Here is a 13,724-nt window from a genome sequence, read left to right as displayed (position 1 = left end):
CAGGTGATGACAGGGGGTGTGGGAATGTTTCTTTGAAAGAATGAGTTTATAATTTTATAATGAAACAGAGAATTACATAAAATACTCTGAACTGAGTATATATCAATTTTTTTGTATCAAAATTTTGGTTTTGATTATCAATTATACTTTAGAATGAGTTTTCAAACTAAAAATGTATTTTGCTCTTTTCAAATGTATGTTTGTGACTTATTAGTAAAGAATTAGAAAAACTTGAATTTGATATATATGTATATGGTGTGGGTACAGTGTGTGTGTATGTGTGTGTGCTTATATTTCTAGGAAGTAGAGCCTTACAAATAAATATAATATTTCAAATGGCAACTATTTATTTATGATTTTTTATCTTCTGATAGTGCAGTGTGTGCCTTTATTCAAAAACTAGTAATAAGTATCACACCGTCATATAAATTATTCCCTCTATTCATTGGCTGTATTCAAGACCAGAGTTTTTCTTAAAGGAAACAGCCTACATTAATTCTGTCTTTTTTCTCCTTACGGTATTAGTTAAAATCATGAAAATATTTTTGATTTGGTATATATACCTTTCAATCTTGGGATTTTCCTTCTGAGGTACTCTAGGTTTCTCTCTGGAGAAACGAAAATAATTAAACATGTCATCACATGTTTAGGCCATTAGTCCTAACTGTTAAGCTTTGTAGGTTTTCTGTGGATACTTTCTAAAGGCCTGAGAGGTTTTGTATAATTTCAAGTGGCTTATAAGCTTTACAAGTTAAACTTGGAAAATATTATAGTAATACCAAGTAATAATGATGTAAAGGATTAAAGAATCATAAATTAGAAAGACTTTTGAGATGATTTTGTTAAACCACATTTTACATATCAGAAAACTGATGAAGTGACTGGCTCTCTTCATATATGATATGGATATAGGAACTTTGCATGCAACCTAGTTCCTTTGACTTTAGTGTATTTTTTTTTTTTACAAATATTTTGTCTTCCTTGAATCCAACCCAAAGTCTTTATACCATGTGAGAAACAAATATTAATAGATTGCTTTTTTCCCTAGCCTCAGATACATTTATCCAGACAACTAAAACTTAAAATCTGTTTTGTTAGATAGAAATGAAATGTCATAAACTATTCTTTAAGTTTATTTTCTTTCCATTATAAAAGCAATACATATGAATTATAAAACATAAAAACCATGCTCTTACCATCCAAGGGCAATCCCTATTAGTATTTTGGCAACTACACATATTTTCTGTTAACTTGAATTGAATACATCACATTCCTTGAAATGGCAAAACAATTATTTTAAATTCCTTCTACCACTGGAAATTTAGTTTATGGACAATCTTTATTGATGTTGAATCGTTCAGATTCACCTTCCTTCACATCACTGAAATGCAAATTATTGGCTCTGAAAAAGAAATAAATAACTAGTATTCTAATGCACATTGTCTCTCTCCTATATGGCTAATATAATCTTTTAAATAGCAAGTTATCCCATGCCAGGGGTAAGGTAAAGAGAAAAGAATTTTTGCTTCCTTCTTTCTGAGATTTGATGAGTCTTTGGTGGAATGGCATGAAGGTCAGTTCCAGAATGGTCTGACTCTCTCCTTAAAACACTGCCACTGATTTGGTTACGTTACTGTTCTGCTTAAATCCTTCGAATAGCTCACTGTCACCTCCGGTCAAACAGCAGATTCATCCTTATGACACACAAGATTCTAATTTGATTCATTTTGTTGTTAGATAAAGTCAAATAATCAGCTATCAAGAAGAGCAAGAACCTTATTGGAAAGGGAAGTAGCTTCATTTCAGTGCCCGCACTTTGAGGTTTGCCGTTTGCATCACCTCTCTTGTGTTCACCTCTGTTCCGCCTTCAAGCTCTAGCTTATTTGTAATGTTTGCTTCCTGTGGAGTTGGCGTGCCATAATAATATCTTCAATGCCATCAGACTACTTCATGACTCCTTCACCATCATTCCAATTCAGCTCATTTCCCCAATCCTTTCCATTTAAAATTTTAGAGGGAACAGGTTGATACTTTTGTACCATGACAACCCATAGATTGGGATCTGTCTTATGAGCTGGTTGTTCTTAAATAAAGTAATTGCCCTGAGTCTAATAAGATGTGACAGAGGGTTGGTCGAGGGTTATTGTGAAGTTGGCAAGGCCATATTGTATGAGACTTGGTAGGTGCTTCAGGTGAGGCTAACTGTAGCTGTAAAAGACAGTGAATAAAACCTGATTCAAAGATCCTTTACTGTTTGGTCCAAATCAACAATTTGTCATTACTTCCATTCACTATTCAATATGCTATGCAACCTGTGATCCAGTCACACCACAGTATTCATCTAACTCTGAAAAAGCCATGTTTTAATATGCCTTAAGTCACAGTTTATTCTATTCTCTCTTATAAGAATAGCCTTCCCTCACAATCTATCAGGTGAAATTGTCTATAAAATATATCTCAAATGTTATATTCTCCATAAAACCTTCTCTAGGGATTTGGTAACTTCCTCATTAGCACTTTCAGGTTATACACCACACACATATGACATCTAAATACATTGTATTGTAATCATTTATATGTAAATTTTTTCCTACCAAATATCCTTTAAATTAAGGGGTGGTGGAATCTCATTCATCTCTAAATATCTCCTCTTCACAGATAATACATACTCAATATGTGTTTCATGACAGGAAAAAAAAAAACAAACAAGGATGATTCAGGGGGAGACACTTCTATAATAAGGAAGAGTCCCTGGAAGGAATACCTGTCGCTGGTTCGTAAATCTGTGTTACCCAATATATGCTCAAGTATAAGGGGTCTGTATGTACTGAGTGTGATGAATGCTCAAAATTTGGGTCAAAGAGCCAGAATACTAGTTTTTATTTTTCACCATTTGCCATTTATGTTTGATTAAGAAGTGTTGCAGATGAATTTTTATTGCTTCCTCATTCCCTTCCAACCTAAGAAATTTTACTCTGAGGACACTTTCATTTGTGTCTGAAGGCAATGACCTTGTATTCACAGAAAAACAACTCCTTATTTGGGGTTGTCAACATGTGAAGGGGTAATTTGGGGACAAACTCTTTTATTTGGGGTTGGTTACTCTGTTTCTTACCTATAGTATTATTTCAGGGCACTTTTTGCCTTAAGTGGGCTTTCATTAAGGATCTTACTGGAATATCTGTAGCTTTTAAAAAAGGCTTGCCAAAACTGTCAGGAAGGCTGGCTTTAGAAGCTGACTTGAAGAAGCCTGACCCAAAAGACTATTTGTAATCTGACCCCTGTGTATACTTTGTGCCAGTTCCCATTCTAGGTGTTGAAGATAGAAAAAAGAAAAGACACATTTCTACACCCATAGTATTCATAATCCAGGATGGCCTGTATGCCATAAATAAATGACTTGTTGCAGTGTGGGTAGTGAGTGCTCTCATGAGAAAGCACAGGGTGCTATATGACTTCATAGACATGGCACCTATCCAGATTCAACTTGCAGGATGAGAAATGAATTAAGTCCCAGTGAAGAAAAACTGCAGTGGTAAAGGTGAATGACTACCAAAAATGAATGACTGATGCATTTAGCTAATGCAGGGGTGAGGATATTTTCTTATTCATTTTGTGAGTTATCAACTTATTCTCAGCAGAATTTGGGTTAGACAAGTTATGAAACTTAACCTAACTGGTATTTAGCATGGCCTGTTCCTCTGAGCGAACATCTATAACATTAGTCAATGAAAACCCAGGTAAGAATTATTGGTCAGTATCTTCAGAAATTCATTTCAGGGCATCTTTGGAAATCTGCACTACCCCTTCCTCCTAAACCCATGTTAAAACAGATGAGGTGCAACGGTGACAGCTTGGATAAGATTCTTGTCCACAAATACCATAACTTGACTGAGATAAATGTGGACCTGTTGTCAGAAATAATTGTATCTGGCAGCTTATATGCTGCAAAAAACTGGCATGGAGTCACATTGTCACTGTAGAGACTTGAGGTCGAAGCAAAAGCACTTAGAGCCATTGTGAGAAGTGGTATACTGAAGGGAAAAGTTTTTATCTCATAATGCAAAATCAATATGGAATCCCAATCCAGCTTTTTTTGATCTTTTCCCATGGGAAAATTTGGTGTCTTAGGCAGTTTATGCCAAGCAGCCTGCCCTGTGTCGTGCACTACCTTCTTTCAGACTTTTCAATATCACAATCAATTTGAGGCCATCAGTTGGCGCTTCTTCTGTCCAAGGCTTTCAAGCAGACAATTCCCAGATGTGCTATGTGTACTGAAGCCAGGATAATGTCTTCTGGAATAATAATGTTAACTTCTCTACAAAATGCATCCCTCATGGAAATAGAAAAATTAAAACAACAAAACTCATGTTGATGTTTTGAGATTGGCTTTAAAATTTTTAGTCAGTTTCTCTGATAACCTTCTCCATGTCTACTTTATGACAAAGAACAAGTTGGGTTCTTATTAATATTATCATCTTGTTACATCAATCTGACCATAAGAATCAAGGAAGACTTCTCTTAAGTAATCTCCCAGTAGTAGTGGCAAATGTATTTTAATATGTGCTAGGGATAGATATTCTTTTTTTTAAAAATATTTTTATTTATTTATTTGTCAGAGAAAGGGAGAGGCAGAGGGAGAAACAGGTTCCCTGCTGAGCAAGGAGCCTGATACAGATGCAGGGCTCTAACCCTGCATCCTGGGATCATGACCTGAGCTGAAAGCAGATGCTTAACCAACTGAGCCACTCAGGCATCTCAATAGATAGTCTTAGCTATAAGATTTTGATAGTGTTCTCTGAACTATAATTGATGATAGGATAAGTTGAACATTTGAATCATGGTACAAATTCATCAGATATATTAATCCCATAGTTTCTAACATGAATTCTTCTGAGTTTCAAATTGGGCAGGAGCAAAATAGAGGTTTCTGTTTTTAAAGATAGAAAACCTCTTGAAATGCAAACTTCGGGAAACAGATGAAAGGGTAGCAATGGCTTCAATTTAGTTGACAGCAACTATTTTTTAAAGAGACAAGAAAAATTATCCTTTATTTGTGTATTATGGATTGCCCAACTGAAATATCTAAGAAATTAGATTTGGTTGATATTAAAATATTAGATATTAGATTGAAAAGTTATTGGGACCAGAAAGACAGTAGAGTAACCAAGAAAATTAAAAACATACATACACAAAATAAATTACTTCCTATTTATTTTTGAACCAATTATTGTTAGTAAAACAGAAAAAGAACCATTTATAACCTGGTTAAACAGAAAAAGTCTTGTAAATAATGAATTATTTCTGACTAAACTTAAGTGGTGTCTACAAGCTATACCAAGAAAGTAGAGGCCAAAAAAAAAAAAAAAAAAAAAAAAAAGAAAGTAGAGGCCAAAACAGTATCGATAACAATAAAAATGCTACTGAGGAACAGAATATAGTGGTTTCTGAATCGGAGGACTCAACAGGCTAAGTTAATCTGTGTATAAATTCAATGCAACATGATAAAAAACCTCAACAGGAATTTTTGTGTTTAATTCTGTGCTTTAATAATAGTCTTCATCTTAAAACATCCTATTGTGTAAATTTCTAAACACATACAAAAGTGAAGAGAATAATATAATGAACTTTCCTGTAACCGTCAATGGTAACAGTGTCAAAAATTATTAGCACATGGCCAAACTTTATTTATTTATAGCCACTTATCACTCTACTCATTTTGAAGCAAATCACATACATCATATAATTCACCTGTATGTAACTCTAAAAGATAAGCCCTCACAAAAAAATTGCCAAAAAAGTATTGTGATATTATTCAATTTTAGAAAGTTAGCAAAAATTTGATGACTTTGAATCAAATACCAATCAGCATCAGATTCAATATGCATGCACACAAAAGGCATATATGGTTGGGTATTTTTCCTTAGTATACATCTAAAATTTCCTTTAAACTATAAACTCTCCCTTCCATTTTCCCCTTGTACTTTATTTGTTAAAGAAACTGTTATTTGTCTCATAGAATTTCTCATGTTCTGTATTTTGCTGTGTGCATCTTCATAATATCATTTAAAAATTTCCTCTGACCCCTATTTTCTATAAGCTACATTTCTAGACATAGAGGTTTAATCAGATCCCATTTGATGTTTTGGAAAGAATACTTAATTTAGGATGTTGTGTTCCTTCCATTGCATCACACTAATGAACTTGCAGTATCTAATATCTCTTTATTATGATGTTAAGATAGATCTAAATGTCTATAGGTGATTGGCCTGATTCATCCATTATAAATTTAGTTCTTTATCAGTTTTTCACCTGATAGTTTATCCGTTACTGATAACTATAATATAAATCTATTTGTTCAGGAGATATTGCAAAACTGTAAGACTCTAATTCTATCATTCCTTTTTCATTTATTGGCTAGGATTCGTTTATAAAGAATGACCTTACTATCTCAAGTGTTTATGTTGAGGCATATATAGGAAAGGTGTAAAAAATGCCTGATTCTCCCACTTTAATTATCAGTTTTCAGAATAATATGTCAGCTCTCTAAAATTCTCTGGAGATGATTACTGAGTTGTTTTATGTATCATAACAGCATAAATCTTCTCATATTAGATATTTTCCATCCAATGCAGTTAGTTTTATGATCTTGAATTTATCTCATCTTTGCCAATCTTCAATTCTGTTTCTTTGAGGCAGATAAAGGTTTGTTTTATTGAATATGTGTGATCTGCCTAATTGCTGAAGCCACTCTATATAGACAAAAGAGAGGGAGTTTTATTTCTTGGTATCTTCCTCCTGAACAGGGTCTTGATGGTTTCTTCCTTCTTGGGCTGGAGCTGCTCTTCACAGTGCTTGGTCTTAGCTCTGTGGGCCTCAGCCTGGTCAGCCAGAAGCTTCTTGCAAGCCTTGTTTGCCTTCAGCTTGTGCATGTATTCCATGAGAATCCATGTGTTTTGAACATGTTACACTTCACTTTCAGGTATAGCCTATGGTACAGGTGGTGGTCAATCCTTGTAGATCCAAGTATCTTTTGAGCAGCAGGTACAAAATTCTCATCCTCCTCATCCAGGTGACCTTCTCAGCTTTCAAGCACTGGCAGTACCTTTTCTCTTACTGATGCCCATATGCCTGCCCTTCTGGCGGGCCAGAGTGTTCTTCTGGCACCCAGCCCAGGAATGGACCATCACAGGCTTCCAGATGCTCAGGCCATCTTTGATCAGTTTCTGGACATGCTGACGGGAGTTGGCATTGGTGATTTCACTGGTCTCATTGAGGTCCATTCAGCTCTTCTTTTTGCCACAGTGGAGGAGGACACTGGAAGGAAGCCTCCTCTGAAGTCTGAGCCTACTCATGGCTGCAGACACAGTGGTGAAAGGAAAGACAGGCATCTCTTAAATTTTGTTCCCAAGTCCTTTGGAAATGATCCCTGTAGGCACTGACTCATCCTCACTTTTTGGTAGGACAAGCAGTCCCAGGATCTTCTTTTCTATTTTTTGCACAAACCAGGAAATAGTCATGTCTCTAAGGCACCTTGTACCTTTTGTGGGAAACAGTGTTTGTAGTCCACAATTTGGCCACTGTTGAAGCTCATTGCATTGCTATTTAATTGGCCACTGTTTCTAGGCTTTTTCCGTAGAAAGACTTTAAAAGAGGAATACTTTATATGTTTATATTGATATTTCCAAGTGTTTTATATTTCTAATTCAAATTTCAGTTTATGGTTTTTTTTCTATATTTCTTTCATTTAATATAATAAGCTCTTTTCTCTTAAACTAAAAATCTTGGTTCCATATGACTGTATATACTATAATTTAAGAATAACTTTAGAATAACAACAGTCATATTATTTATAATGTGATTAGTAAAAACAATTTAAGATTTCTTAAAGTTCTGAGTTTATGCTACTTAAAAAATAATTTGTGCATGGTTAATATATCAATTCATACACAGTTGCATTTCCTTGTTTTTGTGGATTTTTTATTTTGAATTAACTTTGTTTAATGATTATTTAAAACATTATTGTAATTTCAAAGTCAAAACCCCAAAGTAAAGCACATTTGAACAACTCTAGCTTCTCTATCTTGTCTCTCATTCCTGGACGTCACCATTTTTTTTTAAAGATTTTATTTATTTATTTGTTAGAGAAAGAAGGAGGGAAAGTTCAAGCAGGGAGAGCAGCAGGCAGAGGGAGAAGTAGGCTCCCCTCCCAGCTGGGAGCCCGATGTGGGACTTGATCCCAGGACCCTGGGATCTTGACCTGAGCCAAGGCAGGTGCTTAACTGACTGAGTCACCCAGGAGTCCCTGATGTCACTATTTTTATTAGTTTTTGGTTTATCTTTCCTTTCTTTTTAGAATATGTATAGGTATACCTCTATATGTGTATTCCTGTTTTTCTTTTCTTTGATAAACGTAGCATACTATAAATGCTTAAACACCTTGCTTCTTTTCACCGAAATAATATGTCCTAGCAGTATTTATTAATATTCCTCATTCTTTTTACAAAGTACCTAAAAGTCATGGGACTCTTTGTGGAGCAACATGTAATATTTACATTTGGTTTTTAAAATAAATATCTTGTACTAAACGTTACTGCTGTCTGTTTTGTGACAGTGCTTAGCAGTCACTGTCCTAGTGCTTTATATGGATTGCTTCCCTTAATTCTCAGGACTTCCTGGTAAGGAAGCAGTTATGCTACTTCCATTTTGTATTGAGGAAAAGAAGGCATAAAGAGATTAAATGACTTTACTAGGGTTTGTAGATAGTGAATGGGCAGGACTGGATTCACACCAAGGCAGTCTGACTCCAGGGTCCATGCTGTTAATGACTCTATCATACTGCCTGCCCCTCCTGGAATATAGAAAAGGAAATAAATAAAGAGAAGGAGATAATACAGTTGAAGAAAACATACAAAAGAGCACTTTATATTAAGAACCTTTTAGTCATTAACATTTTCCCCCATTTAATGAGCAAAGCTTATTTGATTTTAGTGACAATACATTTTGATCTACTTCACAAAATTTTTTTGAATATTCTTTAAGGACATGGTTGAAGATGTGTTGATACCCAGTGCTTGACAGAGGAGGTACCTGAAATCTTGGAAGAGGCAGAAGATATGGCTGGGTGATAATAAGTAGGAGCTTCAACTCTTGCATCCTGTCTCACACAATAAAGCTTTGGCGCCTTTGAACCCCAGTAACCAGTTATCACTCTGAAGATATCATATTTAATTCTAGACCCTTCTAAGCCTGAAAAAGAAGGCTGAATCTAGTTCTGACCGTGCATTAACATACCTGCTTCTAAACAGGTCACCCTCACTTAAATTTTCCTTTTTCTTTTCCTTCTACAGCTCTCAGAGATGGTATAGTTCCATTGATATATGGCTGCTCATTGGACTACTTCTTTTTTGTTTGTCAGTTTTACTGAGAAATAATTGACTTACATTGCTGTATGATATTCTGCATGATAGTTTGATTTATATGTTTGTGAAATAATGACCACAATAGGTTTAGCCAACACCATCATCTCGTATAGATACAGTAAAAGAAAAGAAGAAGAAAAAAATTCTCCTTGTGATGACAGCTCTTAGGATTTACAGTCTTTACAGCTTTCCTATATATCACACAGCAGTGTTGGCTACAGTCAACATGTTGTACCTCACATCTCCAGCACTTACTTAGAACTGGAAGTTTTGATCTTTTGACCACCTTCCTCCAACTCCCCCTACCCCACTCTCTGCCTCTGGTGCCCACAAGTCTGATCTCTTTTTTCTATGGGGTTTCCCCCTTTTTCCCTTTCTCTCTCTCTCTCTCTCTCTTTTTTTTTTTTTTTGCTTTTATTCCATTTTTAAAAATTAATATAAAATGTATTATTTGCTTGAGGGGTACAGGTCTGTGATTCATCAGTCTTACACAGTTCAAAGCACTCACCATAGTATATACTCACCCCAGTGTCTATCACCCAGCCACCCCATCCCTCGCACCCACCTCAATCCAGCAAGCCTCACGTTGCTTCCTGAGATTGAGTCTCTTCTGGTTTATCTCCCTCTCTGGTTTCATCTTTTTTCATTTTTCCCTCTCTTTCCCTATGATTCTCTGTCTTATTTCTCAAATTCCTCCTATCAGTGAGATCATACGATAATTGTCTTTCTCTGATTAACTTTTTTCGCTTAGCATAATAGCCTCTAGTTCCATCCATGTCTTTGCAAATGCCAAGATCTTTTTGATGGCTGCATAATATATATATATACACATATATGTGTGTATACACACACACACACACACACACATATAAAGATTTGTATTGCTATATATTTTCCTCTCAGGACTGTCTTTGCTGTGTCCCACAGATTTTGAACCATTGTGTTTCCATTTTCATTTGTTTCCATGAATTTTTTCAATTCTTCTTTAATTTCCTGGTTGACCCATTAATTCTTTAGTAGGATGCTCTTTAGCCTCCATGTATTTGGGTTCTTTCCAACTTTCCTCTTGTGATTGAGTTCTAGCTTCAGAGCATTGTGGTCTGAAAATATGCAGGGAATGAGCCTAATCTTTTGATACTGGTTGAGGCCTGATTTGTGACCCAGGATGTGATCTATTGTGAAGAATGTTCCATGTGCACTAGAGAAGAATGTGTATTCTGTTGCTTTGGGATGGAATGTTCTGAATACATGTGTGATATCCATCTGGTCTAGTGTACCATTTAAGGCCTTTATTTCCTTGCTGATCTTTTGCTTGGATGATCTTTCCATTTCAGTGAAGGGAGCAGTTGAAGTCCCCAACTATTATTGTATTATTGTTGATGTGTTTCTTTGATTTTTTTATTAATTGGTTTTTTTTTTCAAAAATTTTTTCCCATTTTATTTATTTTTTTCAGCATAACAGTATTCATTGTTTTTGCACAACACCCAGTGCTCCATGCAAAACGTGCCCTCCCTATTACCTACCACCTGTTCCCCAACCTCCCACCCCTGACCCTTCAAAACCCTCAGGTTGTTTTTCAGAGTCCATAGTCTCTTATGGTTCGCCTCCCCTCCCCAGTGTCCATAGCCCCCTCCCCCTCTCCCAATCCCACCTCCCCCCAGCAATCCCCAGTTTGTTTTGTGAGATTAAGAGTCATTTATGGTTTGTCTCCCTCCCAATCCCATCTTGTTTCATTTATTCTTCTCCTATCCCCCTAACCGCCCATGTTGCTTCTCCATGTCCTCATATCAGGGAGATCATATGACAGTTGTCTTTCTCCGATTGACTTATTTCACTAAGCATGATACGCTCTAGTTCCATCCACGTCGTCGCAAATGGCAAGATTTCATTTCTTTTGATGGCTGCATAGTATTCCATTGTGTATATATACCACTTCTTCTTTATCCATTCATCTGTTGATGGACATCTAGGTTCTTTCCATAGTTTGGCTATTGTAGACATTGCTGCTATAAACATTCGGGTACACGTGCCCCTTCGGATCACTATGTTTGTATCTTTAGGGTAAATACCCAGTAGTGCAATTGCTGGGTCATAGGGTAGTTCTATTTTCAACATTTTGAGGAACCTCCATGCTGTTTTCCAGAGTGGTTGCACCAGCTTGCATTCCCACCAACAGTGGAGGAGGGTTCCCCTTTCTCCACATCCTCGCCAGCATCTGTCATTTCCTGACTTGTTCATTTTAGCCATTCTGACTGGTGTGAGGTGATATCTCATTGTGGTTTTGATTTGTATTTCCCTGATGCCGAGTGACGTGGAGCACTTTTTCATGTGTCTGTTGGCCATCTGGATGTCTTCTTTGCAGAAATGTCTGTTCATGTCCTCTGCCCATTTCTTGATTGGATTGTTTGTTCTTTGGGTGTTGCGTTTGCTAAGTTCCTTATAGATTTTGGATACTAGCCCTTTATCTGATATGTCGTTTGCAAATATCTTTTCCCATTCTGTCAGTTGTCTTTTGGTTTTGTTAACTGTTTCCTTTACTGTGCAAAAGCTTTTGATCTTGATGAAATCCCAATAGTCCATTTTTGCCCTTGCTTCCCTTGCCTTTGCCGTTGTTCCTAGGAAGATGTTGTTGCGGCTGAGGTCGAAGAGGTTGCTGCCTGCATTCTCCTCAAGGATTTTGATGGATTCCTTTCTCACATTGAGGTCCTTCATCCATTTGGAATCTATTTTCGTGTGTGGTGTAAGGAGGTGGTCCAATTTCATTTTTCTGCATGTGGCTGTCCAATTTTCCCAGCACCATTTATTGAAGAGGCTGGCTTTTTTCCATTGGACATTCTTTCCTGCTTTGTCGAAGATTACTTGACCATAGAGTTGAGGGTCCATTTCTGGGCTCTCTATTCTGTTCCACTGATCTATGTGTCTGTTTTTGTGCCAGTACCATGTTGTCTTGATGATGACAGCTTTGTAATAGAGCTTGAAGTCCGGAATTGTGATGCCATCAACTTTGGCTTTCTTTTTCAATATTCCTTTGGCTATTCGAGGTCTTTTCTGGTTCCATATAAATTTGAGGATTATTTGTTCCATTTCTTTGAAAAAAATTGATGGTATTTTGATAGGGATTGCATTAAATGTGTAGATTGCTTTAGGTAGCATGGACATTTTCACAATATTTATTCTTCCAATCCAGGAGCATGGAACATTTTTCCATTTCTTTGTGTCTTCCTCAATTTCTTTCATGAGTACTTTATAATTTTCTGTATATAGATTCTTAGCCTCTTTGGTTAGGTTTATTCCTAGGTATCTTATAGTTTTGGGTGCAATTGTAAATGGGATTGACTCCTTAATTTCTCTTTCTTCTGTCTTGTTGTTGGTGTAGAGAAATGCAACTGATTTCTGTGCATTGATTTTATATCCTGACACTTTACTGAATTCCTGTACAAGTTCTAGCAGTTTTGGAGTGGAGTCTTTTGGGTTTTCCACATATAGTATCATATCATCTGCGAAGAGTGATAGTTTGACTTCTTCTTTGCCAATTTGGATGCCTTTAATTTCTTTTTGTTGTCTGATTGCTGAGGCTAGGACTTCTAGTACTATGTTGAATAGCAGTGGTGATAATGGACATCCCTGCCGTGTTCCTGATCTTAGCGGAAAAGCTTTCAGTTTTTCTCCATTGAGAATGATATTTGCGGTGGGTTTTTCATAGATGGCTTTGATAATATTGAGGTATGTGCCCTCTATCCCCACACTTTGAAGAGTTTTGATCAGGAAGGGATGCTGTACTTTGTCAAATGCTTTTTCAGCATCTGTTGAGAGTATCATATGGTTCTTGTTCTTTCTTTTATTAATGTGTTGTATCACATTGATTGATTTGCGGATGTTGAACCAACCCTGCAGCCCTGGAATAAATCCCACTTGATCTTGGTGAATAATCCTTTTAATGTACTGTTGAATCCTATTGGCTAGTATTTTGGCGAGAATTTTTGCATCTGTGTTCATCAAGGATATTGGTCTGTAGTTCTCTTTTTTGGTGGGATCCTTGTCTGGTGTTGGGATCAAGGTGATGCTGGCCTCATAAAATGAGTTTGGAAGTTTTCCTTCCATTTCTATTTTTTGGAACAGTTTCAGGAGAATAGGAATGAGTTCTTCTTTAAATGTTTGGTAGAATTCCCCTGGGAAGCCGTCTGGCCCTGGGCTTTTGTTTGTTTGGAGATTTTTGATGACTGTTTCAATCTCCTTACTGCTTATGGGCCTGTTCAGGTTTTCTATTTCTTCCTGGTTCAGTTGTGGTAGTATATATGTCT

At 36.4% G+C, this 13,724-nt stretch overlaps 1 protein-coding gene and 1 pseudogene across 1 annotated transcript in view; one reads left to right on the top strand and one right to left on the bottom strand.

Moving 5' to 3' along the window:
• CTNNA3 (catenin alpha 3) overlaps positions 1-13,724 on the top strand; it is a 1,394,003-nt gene that overhangs the window by 441,929 nt on the left and 938,350 nt on the right. The window lies entirely within an intron of this gene.
• LOC123955536 lies at positions 6,753-7,355 on the bottom strand (annotated as a pseudogene).

The sequence above is a fragment of the Meles meles genome, chromosome 13, assembly GCF_922984935.1.
Source record: "Meles meles chromosome 13, mMelMel3.1 paternal haplotype, whole genome shotgun sequence".
Taxonomy (NCBI): domain Eukaryota; kingdom Metazoa; phylum Chordata; class Mammalia; order Carnivora; family Mustelidae; genus Meles; species Meles meles.
This window is presented reverse-complemented; position numbering and strand designations above follow the sequence as displayed.